Raw genomic sequence first — 9,310 nt, forward strand, 5'->3', positions numbered from 1 at the left:
CCACAAGAGCATGAAAGACCTGGTAAACAAGCTCATGACCTGGTATACGGACGATTATCCACGCATCTAGATCGTACTACTTATATGGAATCGAAGGCTCCATCTTCTCACCATTCGATCACCGGCGCAGCAGTTGTTCATTCCTAGACGTTAGAAACCCCCATTTGTGCTTGCTGAAAAGCGTGATCTCTTTATACAGTATTCGCTGATCGGAAGAGGTTAACTAGATAGTAGAGAACCATTCGGACCCCTGTTTTCTCATATCTACCGTCCTGCACTCACCATACGCAATACTGTATCCATGGCATCATCACTAAAGCTTGCTATGCTGATTGTAGCTATCACGTTGGCGCAGCAGCTCGTCAACCCGATAACTCGCACTGAGGCGGCGGATGAGGACCCCTTGCAGGACTTCTGCGTGGCTGATCAGTGGGCGCAGGCGGCCGGAATCACAACCGTGAACGGTCTGCTGTGCAAGAATCCCCAACAAGTGGAGGCCAAGGACTTCGCCTCTCCTCTGCTTCGCCAGCAAGGCCAGTTTAACAAGGCGCTCGGCTCCGCTGTGCAGCTGGCGTCGGCCCTCACCTTCCCTGGACTCAACACCCAAGGCCTGTCCGTGGCCCGCATCGACTTCGCGCCCAATGGTGGGCTTAACCCTCCACACGTCCACCCGCGTGCCACCGAGGTTCTCTTCCTTGCTGAGGGCACGCTTGTGGTAGGCTAATTCGTCTCCACCACCAACAACACCCTCTTCAAGCAGACCCTGTACAAGGGCGATCTCTTCGTCTTTCCCTGCGGCCTCGTCCACTTCCAGATCAACCCGGATAAGAAGAAGCCTGCCCTCGCTATCTCCGCGCTCAACAGCCAGAACCCGGGCACCTCCCAGGTCGCCCCCGCTCTGTTCGCCGCCAAGCCTCCGCTGCCCGAGGACGTGCTCCAGACCGCCTTCGCCATCGACAAGGATGAGGTTTATAGCCTCATTAAAAGCGTCGCCACCACACTGCCGTGATCATGTTAATTCGTGTCACACCCTCTCGACACCGTTGCTACACAGTCGAGGTTTACAACCTCATTAAGAGTCGCTACCACACTTTTGGAAATCATGAAAAGTAATCCATCGATCGAGAGGTCACAAAAACATCGTGACATATGTCGCACTATGTTAACACATTATTGCTATACAAATCAATATGCTATTGTTGCCATTACCTTTCTTCAATACTGTGCCTTATTTTTACACACAACACTTACAAATTTGAGAATCATAAAAAATAAACCATCAAGAAGTCACAAAAATATGAGGTTTCATGTTCCAGATTCCTAAGTTTGTTTATGAAAAAATTATCGAAATAGGAAGCACTAATAACGTTACGCAAGAAAAACCCTTCTATGCAATATAGTTATCATAAATATCATAATAATCACTATTATTACTACCTTATGGAATTTTTAAACTTCCCTACTACTACTATCTCTACTGCTACTACTACCACTACTATGATTGTGACTACTACTTTGATTTCTCCGTCTGCTTTGCTACTATTAGTATTATTTTTGCTACAGCCACTAGATTAGGTGTCACTAGCCAATGTGGCATATATCAAGTCTTTATGTTAGCGAGCATAATTTCACCATATAGAAAAGACAGACACATTCAAACAATAAAGGCAATTATAATTGTATGGAGTAAATGCACTAATGCATGTTTAACTTTGTCGCTTCCCCAAGGATTCCTTTATTGAACATGTAAGATACTACATAAGTTCAAAAGAAAGGGTATTATATTTCATAAAATTTACAGGATTATATTTAAAATTTAGATTTTTCATTTATAATTTAAAAAAGGCTATAAGTTTACTAAAGTAAAAGGAGTCATTTTAAGGTCTTATAGCATATAAAGAAAGGGTATTTCTTAATATCCTTTGAATGCACATTATATAAATGATTACTTATAGCTAAACCCCTCGAGGCTACTTCACACTCTCAAACCAACTCTAAGAAAATGGAGAAAAGAATGCAAGAGTGCAAGAAAACAAAAGACTTGATTGAAGCTTGATTGTATTCATTGTTGTACAAGTAGTGTTTATATACAAGCATGCCTCATAAGGAGGTCAATGTGGAAGGTGGTTGGTTAGTGGAAAACGATATGCACTTGGCATGTGCTACATGATAAGATGATCATAAATGAGAAGAGTTTGAATAGATAATCTTTGTTGACTTTGGAAGGCTTACATAAGATATTTGAATATTGTTCCAACATGCCCCCTTAAATGGAGAAAAGAGGTAGATTTAAAAATGATTGCAAGGAAATGAGTTACTACTTTATATCCCCCTATAGAAAGGAATGTGTAGTCTATGTGTGTACATGGGATGACGTTCATGTGGTGTGGTGTGTGTGATGTGTTTATGTGTTAATGTGGATGGTGGGGTATGAGTGTGTTTGTGTATTTATGTGGTAGGGGTGAGTGTGTTTGATGGTTGATGGTGGTGCAACTTTGCGGTAGATGCAATAGGGCAATGGAAATTTGTGGTGGGAAGAGGTTGGAGGATGATAGTGGCTACTTGAGATAGTAGATGGGTGGCTTGTGGCATGTAGCATGGAGGAGGCGAATAAGAGAAGTAGGCACTAGTCATAGTGGAGATTGAGGGAGGTGAAGACGGGTATGGGGAGGACAATGGTGACTGGCAATAGTGGCAAGGAGGAGCCATAGGAGATGACATTGAGTGGTAAAAGAAGGACACTGTGGAGGGCTTGGTAGCCATTCAACCACCATTAGGCCACCAATTGAGTTGTTGGTAGGGTGGTGGAGAATGCTAAGTGACAAAGATGGAGAAGAGTGGGGAGTGTGGCATTGGCACCATGGTAGGAGTGGCCAACTAGAATGGAAAATGGAAAGGTAACATGGATGATGGCAGGAGGATAAGATGCGTAGGGGAAGGCCTTGGCTGTGAGGTTGTAGGCCACATGCAAGTGGTGGGAAAGATGGGATGCATGGGCAGTGAGTTGTCGACATGGCAGGCAAGGAGAGATGAATAGGCTAGTGGATAGAGAAGTTGGATTGATGCTCTCTTACACATGTGAGCACAAGGCCACAACCAGTAGCAATGGCAAGAGTGTCGTGGGTGTGGCCATAGGGAGGTGGCAAGTGATGAGATAGTGAGGTCCAGAGGGAGGTCAAGGAAGGCATGAAGAGCAAGAGGCAATGTTGGTGCATAGAAGCAAGTGGCACGATGGCACGATAGAGGATAGGATGATGGGTGAAGTCATATGTGGGAGCTAGGAGCAGTGTTAGAGCGTTTGGGGTCGAAATTCTACCATGGGGGTAAGAGACAATAGGGTGAAGGGAGATTTAAGGAGAGGATTAGATGAAAGAGAAGGAGCTCAAAGAAATAGAAGATGTAGAAGAATACTCACTGAGATGAAGCCTCTCAGTTTATTTCTCCATTATGAGAATATAAATCTCTTGCAGACAAAAAAGTGCATAAAACAATATCTTCCTCTATGCTACTCAAACCGCCAATGTGATGCCTCCGTTGGCTCTGAAAGGGGGGTAAAATAGCATGACACATGACCAGAATTCTGGCATATCACTCCTTCATCTCCCACTTCAAAGTATCGTTCATTGCCTGAAAATAATGATTGTGCATCGCGCAATTTTTCCAATCCTTCTTTTTACATAAAATCATCTCAAAATGGTTAAACTACTTTCTTTTACATGTCATCCAATTCTAGAAGTTGTCTACAGTTCTTGAATTTTCACAAGAGATAATATCTTAAATATCAAAAATTTGCTAAACTGTCCAAAAATCTAATATTTTTGAACCATCCACACTATAGACACTAACATTAATGACTAAAATGGCATTTTCTCACTAGATCAATAAGAAAGCTGCACTCTAGAGTTTTTCACACTCTAATGGCATAGCGGCACGACATCCATCCCCTCCTAACCTACACATCCTCTTACATGTGCCAAAGTCTTATGGATCTGCAATGTCAAAAGAAGTATCTTGTGCCATGTCAATGTCTTCATCTTCTACCTCTTCTTCTTTCATATTCTCATGTTCATGCTGAGTATCCAATTCTTTTAATTCATATGCTGAAGACTCCCTATGTTAAAAGAGCTTGATACATTTTTGAGCCATTGGAATGCTTAGAGCTATCCCATCCATCTCATTTAGTGCATAGGTAGCATAATAAAAAACAAACCTTACCACTTATCGGCCAAACCACCACTTTGCCATCTTCTGACTAACACTATCCTGATTTTCCAAGCTACTGTCATAAACTAGTACCTAGTCCCCTCCTTGTATAACTCGTGGTCGAAGTCTCTGTTGCTTTTCAAACCTCTTCTTGTTCTTGATCCTTGCAATCTTTAGCTTTTTCATGGCTGTCTCAATGTCTTCATGCCTTGTTTCTAATTGTCTAATGCACAGGGTCAGCAACTCTTCTCTATTCAAACCCTCTTTTCATGGTAGAGCACTCCAGGCCAAGTGGCAATAGTCTCCTCAATAGGCATGATTGGTTGTTTTCCATACATTAATTTAGTAGGCATATGCCCTGTAATTGCACTATGAGTGGTCCTATGAACCCACAAATCAAAGGGTAACAATCTTGGCGACTCTTTCATCTTGCCCTAGCATGACTTTGCTAATGCTTTAATCATAGGTTGATGATCTCTTTCACTTTTGCCATTTGCTTTAGGATTATAGGCTGAAGTCAAAGCCAGCTTGATACCCAATTGTGAAAAGAAGTGGCAATTTTGCATCCAATTCTCCTCTATCTTCAACCACATTGCCAACACAACCATACCTGCAAAAATACTTCTTTCAATAAGAATCTGCAAACTGCTTGAGTAGTCTTTGTACTAAGAGCTCGACCTTCCACTTTATTTGTCAAGTCTTCTTATGCAAGCACAAGATCATATTCCATAAACCTTTAGGCATAGTAACCAAATCAACTACCCACTTGTAATGCATAGACAATGGATAGGTCGGTTGCAACCCATCTCTATGCTTTACCATGGAATACATGTGAGAGATGCTACATGATTCCACATAATGATCCACATCTTTATACATGTTTTGCCATCAATACTTCTCTCTGACCTTGGCAAATGTGCCCCAAACTCCTCTATGTCCAACCCATACGCTTTCTTGAAACTCCTACATCACCTATCGTTGAGATGTTGTATCTCCCAATACACTACTAGAGCTCCTCTCTTTTTCTTTGCATACCTCCATAAATATCGGTCTTTCAAGAAAAACCCATAAGCTTTTCTTTTAATCCTTTTGAATTCAGCTTTAGATCACTCATCCTTGTTTGTCATGAGGCTAAGATATTGGCCTCTATTTTTAGCCAATCATCCTCATACAACTCTTCCAAAAATCGTGTTCTCAATGAAGCATAACATTGATGATGGTTTCTCTCTACTGCCCATCTCTTCTTCATGGATGTGAGTTCTTTTCTTACTATTGAAATCCCTGTTACAAGAGTTGTATCTGCAGTAACAACATACTCATTCCCTGTTGTCATAAAGCCATTTTCAGCACCTATCACATCATCCTCTTCATCTTCAAACCTCGCTCATGAAAGCATGTCAACCATGGGGTTATCTCTACCTACAATATGCTAAAAATCAGGGTTAAGTGACATTATATATGCAATCAACTGTAACATGGCAATATCAGAAGTTCAGCAATTTACTATTATGCTCAATAGAGGTAGACAATTAGTCTCTACCACTACATGTGCTTCCATAAAATACCCCCTTTCACAATTAAGGGTTGCCAGAACACCCCAAAGCTCTCTTTTGACCTGAGAATACCGCCATTGCCGTTCACTGAGGACCTTTTCTCCAAACCAAATGGCATACCTATTCCCATCAGCATAATCTTGACCCACTTCCCAACTAATGCCAATTGGGCTTGTATCCATGGTGAGAATAATAGGCTACCCATTCTCATAATTTTCTCTCTTTAGTATTGGAGTTGAAATCAATAAGCTTTTTAACTTCTAAACTACTTTCGTATGATGTTTACTCCACCAAAACTTTTGCCATTTTCTCAAGAGTTGATATAAACTTTCAGCCACATGAGGAAAATGTGGAATCCATATCAAGTAAAAGATGCATGCACCCAAAAATATTCTCACCTCGAATACATTCGAACATGTCTCTCTCAACCTAATTATGGCTTCAATCTTTACTTGTGAGGGATTTCTCCCATACAGTCCACATATGTGCCCAATGACTAATACTTCCTCTATTCCAAAAGTAGACTTTTCTCTAGATAGAGTTAAATGCACTTCTTCACGATGGCTCAAAATCATGTCACAATCAATAATATGATCAGCCACACACGTTCTACATCCTTTATCATTCAGCTCTTCATTCTTCTCATGGATATCATACCCTTTTATTGGCACATCATCAAGAAAGGGTAAGGTCGACTGAGAAACAGCGGTGTCTTCATGGTGGTGATATTTTGGCTTTCCAATGCTAGCTAGAACTAATCATATCTTGAATATAAATCTTCCATAGAGTAAATTGCCTTGCCTGAAAATTCATCCACTATCGGGCCCGATCCAACATTCCTTATGGTGAACTTATTAACTGGTTGTAGATCTTGTATAAACATCAAAGAACCATTCTTCTTTGGAACAGTAAACCACTGATTCGAATATGGAGCTAAAGAGGGCTCCAAAATCCACGTCATGATCTTCTCGTTTAGAAGCTCAAGTAGCTTAGACAAATATGTCCAAGGTACTAGAATAAGCTTTAAATTCCACGGCACATGAGGTATTCCAAAGATCACCAAAGGTGCAACTATGATCAACACATCCAATTTCATTTGGCTGAAATGCAAAGGATTTCCCATGCCTTGCCAATATCTCCAAGAAAGAAGCTATTTCTGCAGGCAAAAGAAAGCTTGTATCACCAATTTTTAACTTTTGCAAAGTTTCAGCTGTAAATTTTTGTCCTAGTCCATGTGGATCCCGTAAACTAGGATGTTGAGTCACTTTTTCAGCCAACCCATCACTTTTAGGTGGTAAAGGCAAATCCATAGGCTTAACCTTCTTTGCAACTATTTTTTACTTTATGTCCACCCTTGCTTCAATCCTATTTTGTAGCCCATATTGCAGCCCATAACATTCATGCTCAGCAAACTCTTGAATGACTTCATACATCTCTAATGCGTTGACAGAAGTAACCTCTTTTTCTGTCCTATTTTTATCATTAATTGCTACAGAAATTTTAGCCACCGTATCAACATCAACCACAGCTGAAACTAGCCTTTAAATACCTTCATTTGTAGTCATCAAACCATATGTCTTTAGTTCTTTTTCAACCCATCCTATATATTTCTTTTCAGCCCTGCACATGGCTGAAATATTCTTAAAACTGCCAAGACTACATGCTGTCCATTCCTGCAATCTAGACACAAAAATAGTTTTCCCCTTTCTTGGAGGCATAATTATCTTCTTAGATGCACTGCCATACACTACAAGAGAAAGGCCCTGTAGACGCGCACTGTACATGCGAAAAAGCGAGCGCGTTTATAAGTGCATGTATCAGTGCGTCTATTCATGCTAGTATACAGAACACGTCTATATATCCGCGTTTATAAACACGCTTATAGATGCAAAAATAAATGCACATATTTTTCATTTCTCATAAAGTCCCTGAATATGACCAAACCTCTCATATGGTCCGACTTTACTTCTTAACAGTAAAACCTTAAATTTAAAATTTTAAAAAAATTTATGCTTGAAAAATCTTAAATTTAAATTTTTAAAAAATATTTAATTAAAAAATTTAAATTAAAAAGTTTAATGAGAGAGAGAGAGACTTTTGATTTAAAGAGAAGTGTTATTTAATTAAAGGAGAGAGTGAGAGAGAGAACCTAGGCCCTACAAATAAGAGAGAGGGGGGGAAGGAATTTAATTTAAAAGGGAGGGAGAAAAGAAAGAGAGAGAGGGGGTCTTAATTCTTAAAATTTAGGTGTGAATTGACCCCCAAATCCTCAAAACACCTCAAATGGGCTTCAAATTACATGAACATGTTGCAAATTCATAGTGGTATAGAAAGTTTCCAATGAGTTAATTTATTGTTAAGATTCCCGAATACGTAAATTGTTGACACCGATGATTCGTGATGTTACTATCTATATTGCTGCCACCGATGATTCATCATGTCACTATATTGTGTTTGTTACAAGCAATTTCCGCTATATTTGCGCATCGTATCCCAAAACTCACGATGCTTTGGGATTGTCCAAAGATTACATGTCCTTTCTGTCTCTCTTTCTGTTCGGTTGATATGATGTGTGTGTGTCTCTCTCTCTCTCTCGGGTTGATATGATGTGGGTAGGCTAATGCCTAGGGTTCTCAGATGATGTGACTTATGCATATAGCATTATTTTTAGTGTTGACACGATGGAGCCCTAGGGTTATTCATGGATCCGACTTGATTTTTCCACCTGCATGCTATTGCGTCGCTTGAATGCAATGACGAGGACATCCACAGGATCTAGTCTCCTGGATACACTCTATTTACTATCTTAGAAATCAGGGTTCCGAGGAGGTATTTCCATCGGATCGTTAATTGATGAGATGGGCCAGAAAAGCAGAGGACTCGGCGAGACTTACGGTGGAATGCCAGCTCCCATGATGAGTCCCATCTGTTATTGCAGATACATACATAAATTATTGGAAACCATATTCATCATTGCTTTAGCTCAGAAGTTTGGCTCCTCGACGTCGTTTCTTCGCTCTTCTCTCTCTCTCTCTCTCTCTCTCTCTCTCTCTCTCTCTGAGCTATTATCTCACACACACACACACACACACACAGGTTGCAGCTATCATGCCATGTTATGTTACTTTCTCCTTCTCTCTCTCTCTCTCTCTCTCTCTCTCTCTCTCTCTCTCTCTCTCTCTCTCTCTCTCAATTTTGTTATGTTATCACTCGACGCAAATTAACGTGGTATCGAGACCAGAGAGCTCCCCAACGATAATCGCCTTACCCGAAGCGACTGTGCCGCAGTCTCTCTTCTTACTCGCTGCCTAATCCTAATCGTAATTGTACTCTACTGCAGGATCAATGCTCTGTGTGAGTTATAATAATTGCAATATCCCTTGGTTTTCCTCTATTTAATGCAAAACAATCTTTTATGGGCCGAGCTGATCAATTCTAAGCATAATGGAAGAGGGTTGACGATGAGTTGGGCATATTTATAGCCTGATTATGATGGAAGGACTCTGTGCGCAATGTAATTAAGGGAGTCGTGGTGTAATTATCATATTTGTATT

The 9,310-nt window shown here is 40.6% G+C and overlaps 1 pseudogene; it reads left to right on the forward strand.

Moving 5' to 3' along the window:
* The first annotated feature begins 301 nt into the window (after positions 1-301).
* LOC148009350 (germin-like protein 8-2 pseudogene) lies at positions 302-1,200 on the forward strand (annotated as a pseudogene).
* Positions 1,201-9,310: the final 8,110 nt, after the last annotated feature.

This window comes from Lygodium microphyllum, unplaced genomic scaffold (genome assembly GCF_053477565.2).
Source record: "Lygodium microphyllum isolate KBCC unplaced genomic scaffold, Lygodium_microphyllum_v1.1.10 scaffold_31, whole genome shotgun sequence".
Taxonomy (NCBI): domain Eukaryota; kingdom Viridiplantae; phylum Streptophyta; class Polypodiopsida; order Schizaeales; family Lygodiaceae; genus Lygodium; species Lygodium microphyllum.